General features: G+C 41.6%; 1 protein-coding gene across 5 annotated transcripts in view; it reads left to right on the forward strand.

Annotated features, from left to right (window-relative positions):
• Positions 1–5,617: 5,617 nt before the first annotated feature.
• Positions 5,618–20,302, forward strand: part of GALNT11 (polypeptide N-acetylgalactosaminyltransferase 11) — a 54,743-nt gene continuing 40,058 nt past the window's right edge. The window contains exons 1-3 of one of the 5 annotated variants that reach the window (XM_075082337.1): positions 5,709–5,766; positions 6,364–6,436; positions 7,489–7,613. The gene's annotated coding sequence lies outside the window, so the exon portion shown is untranslated. Of the gene's footprint in view, positions 5,767–5,963; positions 5,992–6,363; positions 6,437–7,488; positions 7,614–13,095; positions 13,201–20,302 lie in introns of those variants that run through there. The other 4 variants (XM_075082338.1, XM_075082336.1, XM_075082339.1 and 1 more) reach the window with 4 other exon arrangements.

Raw genomic sequence — 20,302 nt, forward strand, 5'->3', positions numbered from 1 at the left:
GAGTGAGTACTGAAGAACTCAGTTCTATCTTTCTCTCTGCCACTGCTCTGTTGGATGACCTGGAACAAACAAACTTTCTGTGCTTTAACACATCTGCAAAAAGAAGATAATGAGACTCTCATCCTCTGCAAAAAAAAAAAAATAAAAATTATTCCTCATCTTATCAGGGCACAAAAACAAATATGGAAGGAAACTCTTGGTGGAGTTCTAATATAATTCATTGGGAAAAAGCCAATTCAGTGATGAGATTTCTGGGTTTTATGGGATTGTTTTCATTCTCAGAACTTTGCAAAACAGTCCAAAGTGGAAAAAGAAACCAGCCCAGACTGGCCCAGACCCTGAGCCTGTGAAGTAAACTGAGCAGTTGAGCAACACTGGACAGAAGGTTTGGCCAATTACCTCCCTCCACAGATCCCAAGGAATGTTTTATTTCAGTAAAAAGAAATGACAGAAAATGTAACATCTCGCTCCCAGATCTGAAGAGTGAGAACTTCTGAATACCAAAACCAGATGGAATTTTCTCAGCAACACTTCAAAGCTAAAACACAACTTTTCCACAGTTCTGGAGAGACTCTACAGAAAATATCAGAAGAGAGGTGGTAAGAAGTACAGAAAAATAACACAGATCGGGCTGAAAATTGAAGGGAAAAAGTTGAAGGGAATTGAATAGAGCACGACAGTACTATTCTTCTGTGATTGCTCAGTGCTGCAATTCCTTGCCAAGACAAAACAAGGCGAGATACTTAGATCTATGAATTCTCCCAAGCACTGTCTGTCACTCACACCACTGGCTTCTTCCTCACGTTCCTGCAGATTTCGGGGCACATTACATACGCTCATTATTCCACCCCACAACTTCTTTCTTGCTTCATTAGCATGGGTTAATGTTAATATATTTAGCTGGCTGGTAGATCTTATCTGTGTCCCATGCATGGGAAAAGGGTGAGGGCCTGCCCATTATATCGTATTAGGTTTGTTCTCGTCTCTGTCTCATCTTGAAGAGCAGGACATTTGAGAGGTACAGATGCCCTGTTAATAGCAGTGATGCTAGGAGGAAGTCTTTGTTATTTTTTGTACTATAAAGGCATTCTGTCAATAAGTATCAAATGGGAATGCTGCTGCAGTAGCTGGTGACTAATCCAGTTTTAAAAGCATAAATGCTCCTTCATAGCTTGTTTTAAGATATCAAAAAAAAAAACAAAGCCAGAGCTTGCTGACTTGTTTACTTGTTTTGTTAAAACTTTCATCAGCCCAAGTGGAAGTGCTAAAAGTTTTGTCTTTCCAACTAGAAAATGTAAATAATTTGGAGTGTGAGAGATTGAGGAAAAAAATTATTCTGCTTTCCAAAACTCATCTAATTATCTTCTAGTTCCTAGTTACCCTTCTACTCTTCTAGTTACCTTTCTTTCTAATTTCTTTGGCCTGAATCTTACTCTAAATTTTTCTTAGGCAAGTTCTGCTACTCTAACATGATCTAACTGGTCTGATTCACAGAAGGGTGTAAAGCCTGTCACCAACCAAATTAGTTTTGATTTACCTTTGGGGGAAAAAATCCCTTTCAGTTACAGGATCTAATGGCTTAAGAATTTGTCATTCTGGTGGCTTCGTCAGCAGTATCTGTGGTTGCTACAGGATTCATGGCCAACAGGTATCTTCCAGACTTAGGGAGTTATGAAACTGCGTTCAAAGAGTCACTACACATCAATGCACACCATTATACAACACACAGTGAATCTCAACCTTCACACAATCCTCATTATCAATAAACGTGAGTATCTCAGGAAGGTTTTTAATACACAATCTGTCTTTTCCCCTAAATCAATCCCAGCTGAATCAACTCAGTGGTCTGACTAGCTAAGGAAATAGCATTAAAATGCTAAGCCATATGCCCTCCAGTACAGCCTGGCAAAACCTATAAATTCTGACACCTAGACTGAAGTGTCCCCATGCAGATCTCCTCATCTGTATATAAGTTCCTCCTACAGTCAATAGAGAACTACTCAATACAGTTAATGAAGCTGAGAGCTATTTGGCTGTTCAAAATACACTGATATATCTACTTTAACGTGGTCTGAATAGCTTGCTCTATCAACTATGAGCAGGGCTCAGCTTGCTAACCGTAGGTGCTTAGTGACAACTGTGATGGACTGAGATATCAGAGACTCCCACGTGAGGCTTCAGATATAACAAGCTTTTTAAGAGACCTGCTTCTTCTTGGAGCAGGAGGCCAGGCAGAAAACTCCACAATGCCTAAAATGGCATTTAATGCTTGCATTTATGTAACTAAATCCCATGTTAGTTCTCTAGTGAGTATAAAGGGAGCTTAGACATCTGGTTCACATGGAGACACCTACACACTGAAACCCAAATTTAGGTGTCTTAATCTGCTGGCTGAATCCACCCCTTTAGTTGGAGATTTCCTGAGCTGGCAGCTGCATTAGCATTATGTTTAAGAGGCCTCAGTGGACATTTTTTCCATTTCCATTTCTAATCCACTCATAAGCACATTTATACTTTTGGCCTCTACAGTACACTTGCAGCAATTTACAATTGTAACTGAAGAAAAAAAACATACTTTCTTTCATTTATTTTAAATTTACTGCCTGGAAATTTCACTCAGGACACCTAAATCTTGTACTGTATGAAACACAGTATTCACTTTCTCTGTGACAATACTTTTTTATGCCATTATCACATTCCTTCATAGTCCTTTTCCAAGCTAAACCATTCACGTGTATTTAAACTCTTTTTTGAGGAAGCAATTCCACACCTCTGATCAGCTCACTGCTTTTCTCTGTACCTTACTTGGTGCTTTAGGGAGAATTCCACACAATATTCAAGATGTACAACCACTTTGGGTGTTACAACAGTACCCCATCTTGTTCTTTATTCCTGTCCTAACATACCTAACATCCTTTTTGCCTTTCCACCTACTACAAAGCACAGAACTGATGTTTTCAATAGACTAGCCACAACAGCTCTATGGATTCTTTCCTGAGTGCTCCTAATGAATTTAAGGGTATGTGGGATGAACTTGTTCTACAGGCTTTCCCTCAGTAGTGGATAACAGTCCCTGTCTTCTATTCAGACATCTATTTTTGCAAAGCTATTTAGAATATAATCTCTTTGAGATCTCCACCCACTGTCAAATTTGATGAACGTGGCCCCAGATTTCAAAAGTATTTGGGAAGAGATCAGATAAACTCATACGCACATTCTGAGTTGTCATCTGACCTTTCTTTTGGAAAGCACGCAAAAAACCCCATTAAGTGATATGCAGCAAGAGTAACAGTAGGAAGGAAAAGTCTGAGAGCAACCAAATAAGCATCCTGTTCCCTCAAGTACTCCAAATAAACTGTCCAGCACTTACAAGGGCTTGTTTACTCCACTTAAAACCATAATCACATAGAAACTCTACTAGGGGATGTGCAGACTCTGACTTCAGTCGTGGACAGCCCATAAGCAAATTATTATAAAAGGCAACCATCGAAACAAATGAAAGTTCTCCCAGCTACTGAAAGAACAGTTGAAGTTTTCCTCCAGTCATCTCTATCACAGCTGACCAACGAGCTCTACATGCTAGCTGGAGAAATTTGTTCTGAACAATTTGGATATAGAAAAATAAAATACATTAATTCTGTTTGGGTTTGGGGATATTTGCCTCCTTTTTCACAAAGTAGAAGAGCCAATCTAAGAAATCAGGTAGGACTTAAAGAATATCTTTTGTAGCTCAGTGTCCCTATCTTTTGTGTCATTTCCGTGTCTAAGACATGCCAACCACAGGAACATTTAATAAATGACATTGCAGTGCTTGAGTACACATAGATCCCAAATTCTGACCCCAGCTCATATTGACAGAGGGTTACTTTGGGTTATGATTTCTCACCAGCACTTTTACACATGTTCTTGTCCCTTGCTGTGAGCACCTGGGGAGTGTGTCAATTAGATAAGACTAACGAGTTATCATAGAGTATATTAAACAGTTGGGCTGGGCAGATTATCATTAACAGGGATTTTGAGAAGTGAAACACATGTCTCAGAGACCTTACAGTAAATGACACTAAAAAGTAGCAGTTTATTAATTCTGTTAATCAAATGATAATCCAGGCACCAGGGAAACTCTTTTTGATAAGAACTAAAATAGCTGTTTGGGTAGATTAAATATCTGGAATTACAAGGTAGGCAAGAACTGGCCAACTTAGAAGGAATTCACGGATAATGGTTCTGCAGAAAGCAGATAGCATATGTGCTGAGGTTGCTTTTACCTAAAAGAGCTTAACACGCACCTCCAGTCCTCAGGCTAAATTATGAGAGAGAAATCAAAGCTGCATATTAGCCATTATGAAAAAGGAATTATGAAAAGCTGGCTGATGGGGATGCTGACTACGTGGCTACCTCATTTAACTGCACACATTACTTTCACCTTGATCCCTGCTACATCCTTGTCATCTGCCTAGTAACTCCTCCACAGATGGTTACTCCTTTTTCTCTCACTGCAGCTTCCAACTACATATTGCCTTTTTGCCCTCTGTATTTTAGTGCTGTAGCTACAGATTTCTGACAAGTTCTGTATTCTGCTCTATTTGTGTCATTATAAAGCACCTTGCCATAATCCCTGGACATCAGGTGCAATATCCACCAAAGAATGGGCTTGGGTGTGTCAACCCTGTTTAATTTCCACTTTACTAAAATAAAATCTGCCATCTTCAAAGTGTCACTCAGCAACTCGAGTTCTGTATCTCAGCATTCATAAAAAAGCCCCCAGTCCTGACTATGCTGAACTAATCTGACACTTAGATCACTCTTAATCCTCACTAGGGTCTACAAACCCAGCACGTCTTCCAGTTCACTCCCCCTCCCAAAAGGAAACCTGCCAAGTCAGATCCAGCAGGTGAAGCTACCGCACCACCCTTTTGTCTAGGAAGTCAGTGGTTAGATCACTTACTTTGGATATGAAAGTTCTGAGGATTCAACATGCCTCTCCACCTGTGAGGATGTCAACTCTTGTCACTATAGATGCACATTAACTGCCAAGCTCAGGCTATTTCAGGGTAGTTGTGGTTGATTTCCCTCAGCTATGCCTGCCTTCCTGCTGAAAAAAACAGTCCCCCACATTCCAGACAGTTACTCAAACTACACTTGTGGTGAGGAAAACATCGCAAGTTGGCCAATGCATCTTCCATCAGCCTGACCCATGCCTCTCTTCTCCCCTTCCATGACCCTGGACAAGTAATTCCAGGAACTATTTAAGACCATAAAGCCCAAAGCAAACACCTCCTTGAGCGACTGGAAAAGGCCTCAGTCTTCAGAGGAAGCTGCAAGGGAACTCCTTGCAAGCTTAGGGGCTGATAATTGGCGGGATGAGCAGACGCACAGCAACTCTGAGGGGTGAGGGGGCTCGAAGTGTTCTCCAGCCCAGAATTCCCCCATAGTTTCATGACCACGGACCGCTGAACAAAAGCGAGGCGAGGCGGGAGCGTCCCCATCCCCATCGCTCCCCCGCCAGAGCTCGCCATCTTCTCCGCCCGACCTGGACCCGCCTGTCATGGCGGCCGCGCCCCAGCCTCACGTGACGGCGCTGGCCAGGGAGGGCGGAGCGGTCACGTGGCGCCACAGCCGCGCGCGAGCGGTGCGCGCCGCCGCCGCTGAGGGCACGGGGCGGGCGGAGGGGAGATGCCGCCGCCGCGGTGAGTGCGGCTGCGGCGCTGCGAGGGACGGGGCGGCCCCGGAGCGGAACCGGCGGCGGTGCAAGGAGCAGCCCCGGGGGTGAGGGGACGGGCCGGCGGCGGTGTAAGGGGCAGCCCCAGGGTTGAGGGACGGGGCCGGCGGCGGTGTGAGGAACACCCCACGGTGTGAGGGGACGGGGCCGGGGCCGGCGGCGGTGTGAGGAGCACCCCGCGGGGTGAGGGACGGGGCCGGTGGCGGTGTGAGGAGCACCCCGCGGGGTGAGGGACTGGGCCGGCGGGGTGAGGGGACGGCGCCGGCGGCGGTGTGAGGAACACCCCGTGGGGTGAGGGACGGGGCCGGCGATGTGAGGAGCCGCCCCCGGCCGTTTTCCCGCCTGCCCTGAGGGACGCGGCGGAGCCTGTCCCGGCGACGGTGATCCCTGTTCCCTGCTGCCCCAGCCCGGGTCGGCCAGAGGCCGGGGTCAGACCCAGGGCTTCCCCATTTCTGGCTATAATGAAGGGTGTGAGCTTCCAGCGGGGAGGCTGCGCTTGGCTGGGGCGCCGGGGGAGGCGGCCGCATGGTGAGGGCTCTTCACTTAACCTGACCAGCAGCACTGCCGTGGGGAGAGGCCGTGGGGCCGGCGTGGGTTGTGCTACTCAGGGCAGAAGACAACGTAATTGTTATTTTCTTTTTTAGTCTTTAAATGCACGTGGAGGAACAGCAGCCCGCCTGCAGGTAGATCGAAACTATGCAACTGTCAGCCCAAAACGTGAGGATGTGTGTGTGTTAGTTTTGCTGGCGCTGCTCCTTTCGTTGATTCGTTTGCAGGCCGAGGGCTGGCGTTGCTTTTTGGAGGGCTGTTTGACCCGGCGGTGTGTTAAAGCTGTCCTGTCTTTACAAATGGGAAACTTATTTTTAAACCCTTTCTTCTTTTTTGTTCCTGTGGTTTTCAGTATATACTTTATAACATTGAGGCTATGTGGCTCGTCTCCAGCCCTTCTAGTCAGCTCCCATTGCCATGTGGTGGTCGTCTTTTTGTGTGTTAAAAGCTTATAAGGAAGGCTGCCACAGAAAATGCTGATAGCAAATTAACTGTCTCCAAGTCACCTGGAAGGCAAAAGAAAGGTTCTCTGGTCCCTTGTTTGCATGGAAACAGACAGAGCTGAGCAAGTAACCAAAAGCTCTGTGCTGCTGGTAGCAGGGGGCTTAGCAGGTCAGACTCTTCTCTGCTGTAGTGTGGCAGTAGAAGCAAATGCTGCATTCAGAAGCTGCCTTTCCAGGTAGCTGCTTTGCCTTCATTCACTTCTTCGTGGGTGTCAGCCTTAAAACTGGTGTTGAGACTAATTAAAACAGTAGTGCTGTCTAGTACAGCATTTCTGCCAAACTGTATCCTGACTTGTTTTCAGTGTCAGTTGCAGGGCAGCTGTAGTACACCCTACAGAACTTTATTGTACAGCTAGATATAAAGTACATCCCTACTCTTCCAAATAAAAAAAGTAATTCATGACCTGGCTTTGCTGGTGCTCTGTAAATAATCTGTACTTTATCTGTTTGGTCTAATGTATTTGGAGTATTGCTTTTTGTTTGAAGGAGTGGTGAAATCTCTTAATGCCAGTACAGTAATTATGCAGGCGGGCAGGATCATCAGTACTCTGCCAATACACTTTTTTTTTCCTGGAAAATGTGTTTCAACATAAGATCAAATCTCTTCTGTCCTTAGAAAGTGTAACCTGTAAGTGGCATTAAATATTCTTGAATACTTTCTGATCTAGCATCTGCTTTTTCTTTTTTTTTTCTTTCATATGAATCTCATCTTAATAGGAAACTGCTCACAGGCATCTCTGATTAGCTTAAGCTGATCCAAGTGCAGGCTGTGCCCAGGAAAGGATGGTACCAACCTCTCCCTGACAGTATGTTTCTGCCCTATGACCCTGTGAGGAACCTCTGTGAGTATGAAATAGTTCAGCTGGGATTCCTAGATCTCATTTTAGAACAGCATAAAGGTCCAGGTGGTTCCAGATAAGAGGCTTTTGATTAACAAGCAATTGGCCTCCCCCAGTATAACTGTCTCTGAAGAACTGCATGCCTCCTGCATAAGCTTTTCCTCATCTCTGGGTAAGATAAGCTCCTGCAGAGTTTCAGGAGCTCTTCTGCAGCAGGGAAGGAAAGAAATAACACTGCAGCTCTAATGAGCCTTCATCTCTCAGCCTCAGATGAGGAAGCCAGCAGGCTATGTGACATGTGTTCTGGTTTAAGAGATTCTGACTGCAGATTTCAGGGCCTGTTGCCTGTCTTCTGCTATGTAATCAGTTTGTCTCAGAGGATGCAAATCGATACTCCATTATGCATAGGAGTAAAGTGGGAAGAGTTCCTGATAAGCTGCTGTGTAACAGTAGTTTATGAGAATGGGTGAATCTGTTAGTCATTTTCCTAGTGATGTAAAATAGCAGTAGGTGTGAATCAAGGTTTTTAGGGGGAAGGAAGCCCTGAAACAGCATGGCAAGGGAAATAAATATGAATGATTAGTATTTTAAAATTTGTCTATACAAAACATGCTTGGTGATATTAAATGCTAGAGAAACAAGTTTCAATGGTAGTTATAGGGCATGTGTGTGGAGTGGGCAAACTGGGTCACATGGGTGAGATTAGAAGTATCTGAGCGGACAGTAAAAATGTGGATTTCAGATCTTTCAACAAGAAAGAATTAGGGCATTGTGGGGGTGAAAAGAACAGAGGGAGGATAGTTTTTACTTTAGTTACATTACCTTGGGAGGTACTGTAAAAAGGTGGTGGCCTGAGCAGCTGGCAGGCTGAGTTTGGCAGTGTGGCAGCTGTGTGCTGATTACTGAAGCAGAGAAGTAAGGGGAGACTTCCACCTGAAGGGAAATGGTAAAATTTTGGGAAAAAAAAAAATCATTCCTTTCTCTGACAGTTCAATTTATTGACTTCCTGAACAGTACTGTCTGTCTCACTAGGCACTACTACAGTTACAGGTATCCCTAAAATCAAGTAAACTTATTTAATACCATTAATTTTGGGGAGGTGCTGCAATAAAACTGTTAATTGCTGTTGAAGAGCAAAAGTGTGCTCACATATTTCAAGTGCAGAAATTTTTTTTCTTTCTCAAAAAATATTTCAGAGGTGAAGTCTTGCAATCCCTGTTAAGAGTGTGGGAGGAGATAAACTATCTTCATTCTTATCTAAGGTTTCTCTTCAAAACATATGGTGGCTTATGGAGATGAATGCATCTGCTGTTGCAGCTACTGTGTTAATGTATGAAGTACTGTCAGTACAAAGGCATTGGCTGTTAAGCCAGCCTTTAGCAGCATGAGTAAATGCATTTGTTCAGCTCGTTTTGTGTAAGAGTTAATAGTATCTACCACATCCTTCAGCTGTGCTCTTGCATGTTTCTCATGTGAATCAGCATTGTTTAAGAATTAGTGTAAATACTTTATTTGAAAACTGTAAAAACTAGAAATATACTGCAAGAAAAAGGGGGAGAATTAGTAAGCTGATGATACAATTTCAATCAGAAGTTGACTTCAAGTATACTAAATTTCAGATATTTTGTTGTATGAACTTCTGAACTCCTTCACTGAGATGTGATAATATGTTAAGTCTGTAGGTTAAGCAACTGATGGTGTTACCAAAACACAGAGTATGGACTGAAGTGCCCGTAAGAGTGGTGTGCTGTTTCTCAGCCCTTTCCTGTGCAGCCTGGGGTTTTTGCAGCCAGAGACTTTGCATGTTTGAAACTGGAATACAGTGCTTGGGGTGAATCAACTTTTCCACTGTTTACACTGGTTAGAAACCCCTAATGCAGGGAACCTCAGCACTTCCTACTGCTTGCATTATGCTTTGTAGTATGAGCAAGAAATAGGTGGGCAGCTAGGGAGGAGTCCAGACCCTGCTACCCTGTACTGCTCACGCATAGGTACTTCAATGTCTTTGCTGGCTCTAAATTCAGTTTGGGGCAGGTGGCTGTTATGGTTTTCTCTCTCGTGGCAGTAGCGGCATTGCAAATTCTATGTTCCTGAGATGGAAGGTTTGCTGTGACTGAGAAGTTATACCTTATCTGTGCTGCAGTGACTGTTCACGTGCATGCTCTAACCCCTCTTGCCATGGAGCAAGCTACCTTGACAAAAATAATTTCTCTTGTTGCACAAGAGGGAAGGATTGTGTGAATTAATGTTGCAAACTGGCTGATGGGAGGTAACTGCTTACCTGCAATAAGTTCTTGTCATTCCTAAGACTTCAACTATGAGACACTGCACCATTTAAGAAGTTGAATTTTAAATTGACAGGTTAAACTGATAAACTTGCCAGAGACATGCTGAAAAGAAGGTACCTCAGTAAATGATTGCTATGTGCCACTGATCTAAGCAAATACTTAATGTTAGGAGCATGTTCATAGAGGTCTTCTCTTCAGTTTAGCCAAGCAATACTTGGATGGTTTTATATAAATGGCACAGATCTTCTTGTGCAGACAAAGATTAAATTAGGTGCTTTAAACCTTGGAGGTGGCCTTAAGTAAAACAGAGATCCTTTTCGAGAAGGCATGAAACTATTCTGTTTTGATATACAACCCCTTGTGAATCATTCTTCACAGATATTTTGACGATTTTTCTGATTCCTGAAGTATAACATCAATAATAAATGATGTCAGTGTCTTGTTGATGCATCTCATATTTGTTAGTGAATTTGCTTTCTAGAAATGCTTTCTTTAGTTTTCTGTTTCCTAGAATACCTTAATCTTGTCAGTTAACATGAATCTCTTATCGCAAATGCTGAGACTCGTTGCCTGTGAAGCAAGAGAAGACTAAGTTTTGGATTGCATGCTAACCTTCTGTGCTAGCAGCATGTTAGAAAGTGTAGCTCCTACTGAAGTGGGAAAATATATTTTATTTGCTCTTCATTCTATTGCAACATCCTTGATTTCAACATCAAAATCCTGAGTATGTTTGCCTATTAGAAACATTGGCAATAAAAAAAGTAGAAGAAAAGTGACCAACAGGGATGGAAAAGGAGTGGTCCATGATGCTTTCCTCAAAGGAATTTCTTTGGATAAGGAGAGAATTGAGTCTGTAAGATCATGTAGAAGGGGAATGAAAGACAAAGAAAACTATTTTTGGGCATAACTTGCAGAAGTTTGGTCTCCCTACAGACAGTGTAAAATCTCTTGATGCTAGTGATTTATCATTCTAATCCAACAGTTAATGTCCACAGAAACTTTTTTTTTTCCAGAAGTATGATAATAAAAGGTCTGTTTGCTTACATATTTGGAAAACTCCATACCCTGTTGTCAGAGGCAATATTTGGCAAGATAAGCTTATATTAAATTGATACTTAGGTTAGATGTGTGAAAGTGTTTTTATTGCCTCCATCTGTAGGTGTCGTTGTACCAGTAATAGTACCTCTTTGTTAGTATTACTGTATTGTGTTGAGGAAGGGAAGAAGGGAGAATATTTCCTATACAAGAGTTTGCTAGCATAGTGTAGAAATAGGCTTGCTGGGGCAGCAGAAGCAATGAGTTATTGCTGCTGTAACCCAGAGCTCTGCTTGATGTTTGTATCCTCTCCAGTTATTGTGGCCTCAGAACCTTTGCTGTATTTGCCTTAATGCATCATTCAGTTTTCATAAGTCGGAGCTGAGACGGAGGATCTCATCAAAATCTGTAGTAGAGCAAATAGTTCCACCAGAATGTCCCACAGGTCAGTCTGATAACTCCACAGGTGTCCTGGTTCAGTTTGTGAGTTGAAGTGAGGACATGTAGGTGTGTATCCTTAGGATTCCTCTCTTATACTAATTAGTGAGAAAATGAGGGAAGTAGAGAGAAACCTGTGCACAGAAATAACTTTACACTTCTGTTGAGAAAATATATCTAAACCCAAGAAGATTGCAGGAGTTTTTGGTCTTTCTGAGGAAGAGTTCCTCACTGGGAAATATGAAAGTCCCATGGCTCTCCTGTTCCAAATGGTATGGGCACTGTGGACTCTGTGCTAAGGCTTGGAGTGAAAAACTCCAAATGACCTTTGTTTCTAGACATGAGAAATGCAAATGGACATTGAATTCAATTCAATGCCTGCTTTTAGTATTTCTTTCAGTTCTGCTTCTTTTAACAATGGACATCTACCCAGGAACACTCAGTTAGGACATGATGTATTGAGGAAATATATAAGACAGTGCAATCTCTTAGAAGCTTGGAGAACGTACAGGAGTTAAGAACTCCAAGGAGTTAATTTCCTAACAGAGGTAGTTTGGGGATTTAAACTGTAACTTGTTTAAACCTTGCTCACACCCTGCAAAAAAAAAAAAAAAAGATAATTGAAGTAGCCTTGTACTATTTGTGGGGAGTAAGCGTAGAAGTCTGAGTTCTATAATCTGATGCTGTAGGATAAGATGCAACCTACCCATTCTCATTGCCAGCATTACAGAGTTTCCAGTTCTATAGTACTGGTAGTAACTTAATTGCAGCAGTTTTGCATTTCATACAAGTTCAGGTAGTCTTCTGAAGTTTCTGGTGTGAGTTTGCAAATGTGTTTAGTGGATTTTTTTGTATACAGCTCTTGATTTCAGTACCAAGTTCTGTGCAAGTGGATGGTGGGTGTCTGCTTGAAACTAACTACAGACCAGGATTTGCAGAAAGACTTGTGCTAAATGCTGTGTCCATGGTCAGTAGTCACAGGTTTAAAATTGAGACTGGTTAACCCTAGTTTTCACTGTCCCTCTTTAAAGTACTTCAGCGAGGTCTGTTTTGTTGTCAAATTTGCTGCCACCTTTTTTGGTAGGTACAAATGAAGTCTGTTTTTTATTTTGTTTTTCTTTTTAGAATTAGAAAATGTTTTTGCTTTGCTTTTAAAGGAATAAAGCCCAAAGCACTTCTGATGAAAGATTTTTAAGATTAACAGAAAGCATACCTAGAATGTTTTAGTCAAAATGTGGAAATTTTGTAAAATTAATAGTGATTTGGAAAATGAGGAATAAAGGAATTTTTAGAATTGAAATTTGTATACAAACTTAATGATAATTTTCTCTAGCATTACTATGGTCTGATCCATTGATATTATGATGAAGAAGGCCTTAGAAATACACTGATTGATTATGCTTCTGTACTGAGTGGCAGTAAAATGACCAGTCCTGTTTATGCTTCCAAAGGCATGAATCCATATGGCTCATGCATCAGCTGCGGGGGGGAGGGGGAAAGAGAGAAAAAGACCAACCCTAAACAAATAGAAAAAGAGATCAGTGCTCTTGGGGCAGTGTATGCAGTCAAATGAGAAATAGCCTTGCAGCATTCATGTCCTAAGACTCATCCAAATTAGGCTGTTGTCTTAGAGAAGCTTGTGTTTGTTACCCTGTTCCCAGTTCGGACTTGCAAGCAGTACTCAGCAACGAAGTGTTAAGTTTCAAGCTCAGTGTTTTATTGTTCACTGAGAATGAAGACACCAACTGGATTTGACTGCTACTGCAGTAACTGTGTTTTCACTGTGTAACCTTGCACTGCTTCTTTAGTGCCGACTATTCTGGAAGAAGGTGAGCGTTCTTCTGCTCAGCTGTTTATGTAGAAGTGTGTTTTATGTTATTTTGCATGTATCTGTATTTTTACTGTTATTTTGGTGAGCTTTGCAGACATAAAATGCAAGGAACAGCTAAGTAGATTTTCAACATTTAGAAAAGGTATTAAGCAGCTTGCTTGTCTGTAGTTGACCTTGTAAGCTCCTTTATATTTTGCATTTGTATATAGTGCTGCAAGGTTGTTAAACTAATATTTAGATACATGGATCTGTAATGTGAGAGGAATGATTTGAAAAAGAAGTTGTGAGTGTGGGTTTTTTAATCTTGCTGTTTTCTAAGCTGTATGTGAAGACGGAAGGGCTGCATTACAAAATGCATGCATCTTTGGAGGCAGTACCTGAACATTCTGGCTTCTTTGAGGGGTGGTTTTGATAATGAAAAGAAAATCTTACCATTTCAATTGGAAGAAAGTATTTATTAGCAATGAAAAGGAAGAAGGTATTTTTAGGACTCCATGCATGGCATGACATGTATTTATATGCCAGATGGCTTGAAGTAACATCCAGCCAAGCAGCCCTATGGTGCACTGTTTGTTAGGGGGACAGGTAAGAAAATTCTGTGCATATAATTTTGCTTTGGGAAACAAGTTTGGTGTGGTTTTGCTTTTTATTTTGGGGGGGGCGGGGCGGGTATGAGGGCACTGAGCAGCATGAAACTGTCTACTGTATAGCACTTATTATTGAGTACTAGGATTTAGGTAAGCCCATGATTTTAATCCAAGTGTACTTGCTTTCTCTAATCAGACTGGACTATGATGTTAGTGTTCTTGATGCAGTGTTGTACCACTGGTTGTAACTAAAACGGGTGTTCTTTTCTGTTGCTTGTTAACATGAGATCCCGACTCTTATGAAACTTTTTCCTTCCAAAACTTTTAACTGCTTTTCTCATTAAAATTGTGTCCTTAAATGAGAGCCTTTGTGAAATACTCTCACTTCTTGGAGAGGAGGATTATGTGGGGAGAAAGGTATCTTTCATCCGTAAGGGAAAAAAGAAATCCAGTATGTTGTTGTTGATAAAGAAGTGAAGTGAAAAATATTAGTGCAGAAGATACTTAAAATTTCTTTAAGGGACCATTTGAAATGGAGGTGGGTAAAGAAGGAATGTAACATTTTTATTATAGAAATGCTAAAGTGTTTGCATTCACTCTGTTATGGCAGCCTGCTAAGTAAAGCATTTTTATCGGAGTTGAGGAGTTCCAAAAAGCTTGATAAGCATAGTTATGTTCCTAGAGGAGGTGTTTCAATATATAGTCCACAGATATAAAAATAATTGTATGCAATATTTAGACAGCTCTGGTTAAAGTCCAAAAACTGAAATATAAATGAGTATGTGAGTCATCTGACAGTAGTAAAACAGTGAGGGGTGAGAACCTAAAGACATCAGATGACTTTTTAAATTTTTCCTGAAACACTTTCAGACTTAAGATACTCATAGTTTTGTAGGTCTTCAGCAATTCATGCAACTAGTCTGTCTACGTGCCTTTCTTTATCAATAAAGTACAATTAATGTTATTGGTATTTTAAGATCATTTATCTATAAAGTGTGAAAATTTGTATTCATTCCAGCAGGACTTATTTTAGGTGGTATGACATGGGTTTGTATAGCTGTACTGAAATGACTAAACTGTTGGCTCTTGAAGCTTTTTAAAGTTGCATTTAGAAGTGACTTACAGAGGCTAATTAAAAATAGATCTTAGTGTGTCACCTCATTAAAATGAATGGGAACAGCGGTCTTATGCAAGAGAACAGCCTGTGATCCATGGTATGTTTCCGTGAATGAGGGTTGCTGTGACTGGACTTATATTAGTTTTTTTTAACTCTTTCAGTCTCCCACCTTGCATCTCACTAAATAGCCTGGTTCTGTTTTCTTGATAACATCCCCATAGGTAGTGGCAGGTTGCTGTTAGGTCATCCCCCCACCTCCAAAGCACTCTCTTCTGCAGGCTGAAGAAGCCCTGCATCCTCAGCTTGTCCTCACAGGGCAAGTGTTCCAGTTTGTGACTATCTTGGTGGCCTTCCACTGAACTCACTCCAGTTTATGGATGTCTGTCTTGCACTGGCAAATCCAAACTGGGTACAGTACTCTGCCTGTGGCCTTAGAGTGCTGTGTGGGGTGGTGTAATTGCATCCCTCAGTCAGCTGGCTGTGCTCCTGTTGATAACCCCATATGCTGGCAGCTGTCTTGCTATGAAGGCATGCTGCTGATTTGTGTTTAGCCAGACCTCCCAGGTCCTTTTCTGCAGAGCTGTTCTCCAGGCTGCGTCAGTGGCCAGGGAGTTTGTCTCTCTCAGGTGCAGGACTTGAATATTTGTCCTTGCTCACTGTCATGAGATAGGCTCCTGTAGGCCCAACCTGTTTTTACAGGCGTAGTTACCTGCCTATATTGTGTCAAAAATGGCCACTTAGTTCATAAAATACAAGGATCCATTCCTTCTGTAAGGTCAAAAATTAATGGTGGTTTTTAATTAAAAACAAACTGGCAGGTAAATCCAATTTAGCGTTAAAACTATTCGGTAGGAGGGTTTTTTAACAAGGAGTTAGATGGGGTTGGCGCTTAGATTCTGGAGCACATGAAACACTAAGCTTTTATTTGGATATATCTCTGGCTTTTGTTCTGAATGTGTGTTCAATGGATGTTGCTTCTACTGATGTGTGTTGGAGTCTGAAACAAAAGCTGCCTCAGGTGTCCTTTTTTTGTCTTGCTGGTCTATTAACTGACTCTCCCTTAAGGCTGGTTGCAATGTAAGGGATGCCTGGAAAAAAGTAATTCTCAAGGTTAAGTGCAGAAGCTACTGGGAATGGCATCTCTGTGTGATGAGCGGGCTGTTGGGGTACCACTTCTTCTTAATCTGGCCTCTTCATTGTACTGTTAATGCTGTTGTTTGCTAGTGATTCAACAAGAAAATAGGAAAGCCTGATCATGCTGATGTTTGTTTTGGAAGAGGAGCAGTGGTAACGATAACATCTTGGAGGCCAAGAAATAAATAAAGAGTTAAGGCTATTAAAAGAGCAAAATTGCATTTGTAAGTAGTGTTACTTTATCTTCTTGGATTCCCCCCCCCCCCCCCCCCAAGTAAACAACAAAAATCAAAAGCTTCAGTAGAAGGTCATGCAGCAAATTATCCTAATACTCTGTAGAAGGATAAAATTTGTTTAATGATTTTTTTTTACTAGAATGCTCTTTAAAAATGAAGATTATACACATCTGTTCCTTCCCTTAATATAGATCCAAAATACACAGAAAGTCTTGCAGGAAAGCTGGGCAGTATGAGTTGTATCTCTGTCTTAATTTTCTTTTTTTTTTTTTAGAAGAAAAGCTGTTCTTGGAAAAACTACTGCAGACTTTAAGGTTTTCTTAAATAATTCTTACTCCTATTTCAAAAACCTTGAGGTTAATCTGATCCTCTGTTTGACCTTTGACAAACATGAGTTTTGGCACTGTCATGAAATATCTAGTCATACGGTATGTTTACTAAACTGTTGAGGTTAATCCAAGCAGATGTCAGTGTTTAAGCAGTGGCTGGTCATAGAGCCTGTAGCTACTTTTGCACTTAAAGCCAAAATATTATGAAATGTGGTTGGCATTTTTTTTTTCATTAAACATACTGAAGGCTAATGCATTGGGCCAGTGTTAGTTAGAGCTGCACAGGTTACTAATTACAAACTCTGCCAGGCTGTCTGGGAGAACAAAGTTCTATCATTGTTGGGCCAATTAAGTGAATATAAATGTTACTGGATTTGATGTGTGAAATTAATGTCGTGCTGGTGTTGTAAGGCTGCGACAAGGAAAGCAGTTTTGCACAGTAATGACTGAAGCTTGAGTATGGCAGGTAGGTTCCTGGAGTTTTGGGGTTTTTTTTCAGCTTTGTAATTGATTGACTTTTGGAGACTTTTACTAAGTTACTTATATTTAACTTTTATAGCTTTATTAAAAAAAAAATCAATGATTTACCACTTGTGCAAGGAACTGAGACTTCTTTACTGGAATTCATGGAAATTAGAGAGGAATATTTTACTCTTGGTAAAATACTTTCTGGTAGTTGGGTCTGCAAACTCAGTTCCAAGACTTTGCCAAAGTCTGAAAACCGTCAGGGAATAAATACATGGCAATCAAAACAGCAGCAAGAGACAAAGGCAGAATATTTGGTTAGAAATCCTCAGAATACTGTCCTTTTCACTGTTGATCTCTTCTGAGCTGATGTGGGCAGCTTCTAAGATAAATTCTTCCTTTCTTGGCCACCCCAGTTGCCTCCAAAATGGATTGTAATTTCCTCACGTAGGAGATGCTGCCACCTTGAATGATTTCTGTTTGTCATGTTGAAGTATCTCTGGATTCCCAAGTATACTAATGCAAATAGCCATAAACCCCATGTATCGCTAGGATGTTGATGTGAATGAATGCTTGTAAAAGACTTTAAGATGCTATAATTTATTATTTGCTGTGAAAGCTCCTGTCCTTCCGAGGGAGAGGAAATGTCTTCTGTTCATTCTGGATGTTCTTCACTACATGCAATTTTGGGAAAGAAAATTGAGGTATTTTGGAAACTTACTTTTGGCAACTGTGGTGCTTTTCAGAAATGAAGGGGAGAAACACATTAGACCCTTCAGGCGTAGTCTAAATTCCTCAGAGATTTTACTGGTAACTATTATAAGAGTTCTTCTTGATATGTTTAAATCATAGATTTCTTTTTTATGGCAATTAGTATTTTTGTTTGTATTTGAATAAATGAATTTTAACTGTAGTGTACAAAGAGCGATTTAGTGCTGACTGGGCTCAGTATTACTGTATTTATTGCATAGGTGAAAATTATTCTTATGAGCCTATTGACATTATTATCTGGATAATTCAGTCCTGCTTTTTTGATTTAAGTTGTTTCTATCTACCTCTTCAAACCTGCTAGCTCTGCTTCTATTAGCAGAGCTTTAGGGCTGTTGAGTTAAAAATATATATAATCTGTTTTTCTCATGCAGCGTGTATCAGGGCTGAGAAAGATACTAACACTTTGGATTTGAAAGGCATATCCTTTGCAACTCCTGTGTTCAGGAACAGCTTGTCTCTGTTACAAAAAAAAAAAGGTGAGGAGAAAAAGAATGGTTTGTCTTTGCTTAAGTTTCAAAATCCTGCCTGCTTGGAGAAATCAACTGGGAGGAGATGGCTGTTTAAGACAATCTTCAGGGTATTGAGACCATGCACAGGCAGGCAGAGACAGCTATTGGGTAAATTGGCAAAGTGTGTTTCCTAGAAGACTTCACAGAACTGGAGAGCAAAGGAGACTGGACAGGGTGAGGCTTTTATTTGCTGTATCTAGATGGCTTGCAGAAGTCAGTCATGGCTGGGGAGATGGATGACATGAGAATTAAGGGCCAAGTGGCTGCCTCTGAATGGAGTGTTTCATGCTGGGTCCTTGTGACCAGCTGAAGTATTCTCTCCCTCCTCTGGTGTGTATCAAAGTGGTTATTTTCTTGTTGCATGTTGAAATGAGTGAAAGGATACTTGTTTCTTGTTATATTGAGGAGAGGTGGAGATGTATTGATATGATTGTACTTTGTACGCATAAAAGTATAGGGCTGGAAATATTCTCTGGGTTCCTCAGGGCAAGTCCCAAGCAGGACTGGCATTACTAAGGACTTGAAAACAGACTGGGGCCTCTTCACTAAAACACATCTGTAAGAAGTCATGGTCGACCTAAAACTAGACTGTGCAGCTCTGACGCAGATTGTGATTTCTGTGGCTGCTTAAATGGTAGAAGTAGTTGAAATCCACAGGACAGTGGTTGTGTAAATGCATATGTGTTGGTGGATAAAGTAAATTAATAAGCCTCAATGTGCTTTTCTTAGGATTTAAATTTTTTCCATCCTGCCTTCAAAAGTGTTGTGGTTTAACCCCAGGCAGCAACTAAACACTACACAGCTTCTTGCTCACTCCCCCCTGGTGCGATGAGGGAGAGAGTTGGAAAAGCGAGAGAACTCATGGGTTGAGATAAAGACAGTTTAAAAGGCAAAGCAAAAGCCACGCACCCAAGCAAAGCAACACAAGGCATTCCTTCCTTCCTTCCCATGGGCAGGTGGGTGTTCAGCCATCTCCAGGAAAGCAGTGCTCCATCAGGCTTAATGGGGGCTTGGGAAGACAAACGCCATCACTCTGAACGCGTGCCCTCCCCTTTCTTCTTCCCCCAGCTTTACATGCTGAACATGACGTCATATGTTGTGGCATATCCCTTCGGCCAGTTGGGGTCAGCTGTCCCAGCTGTGTCCCCTCCTAAATTCTTGTGCCCCCCCAACCTCCCTGCTGGTGGGGTGGGGTGAAGGGCAGAAAAGGCCTTCACTCTGTGTAAGCCCTGCTTAGCAATAACGAAAACATCCCTGTGTTGTCAACACTGTTTTCAGCACAGATCCAAACCACAGCCCCATACTAGCTACTGTGGAGAAAATTATATCTACCTGAGCCAAAACCGGCACAAAAAGTGTCTGACAATGTTTGGTTGTTAAAGAAAATAAACAGTCTGTATTTTCCTGCTGATGTATTACCATATGTCTTGGTTGAATAGCAAGCTACTGAAAGGGCCTGGTTTTCTGCATTGTGGAGGTTCCGCCATTTGAGTTAAATGCGGTAATACAGTGGAGGAAGGGAAAAGAAGGTGAAACAGTTCTGCTCTAGCAAGGAACATGTGGAAATAATATCATGCTCAGGTTTACATTTGTTGCCTTTGTAAGAGTAACTAAGTCTGTGCTTTCAGCCTGGTTGGAGCACTCTTTGGAGATGGAAGGGATGTACTGCCATCTTTTCACTCTGGTGATTACTAATTTATCTCTTCCTCTTCAATCTGAGTATGCCTGATGTCAGTCATAGCAAACTTCAGTGTGGGTAGAAGTGCCATGGCAGCAGGGTGGAGCTCTGAGCTGAAAGAGATGCAAGAACCTGGGGAAATACTTAGTCCATGATGAATTCTGCTCTGCATGCCTGTCTTCCTACTGTTACCTGAGATAGCAAGGGTTATCTCTGGTTTTCCAGTGCAAGCTGCAGTGTAGGTGTACCCTTAAACAGCTCTGAAAGGAAAAGA

Source organism: Phalacrocorax aristotelis, chromosome 2, assembly GCF_949628215.1.
Source record: "Phalacrocorax aristotelis chromosome 2, bGulAri2.1, whole genome shotgun sequence".
In the NCBI taxonomy this organism is placed as follows: Eukaryota; Metazoa; Chordata; class Aves; order Suliformes; family Phalacrocoracidae; genus Phalacrocorax; species Phalacrocorax aristotelis.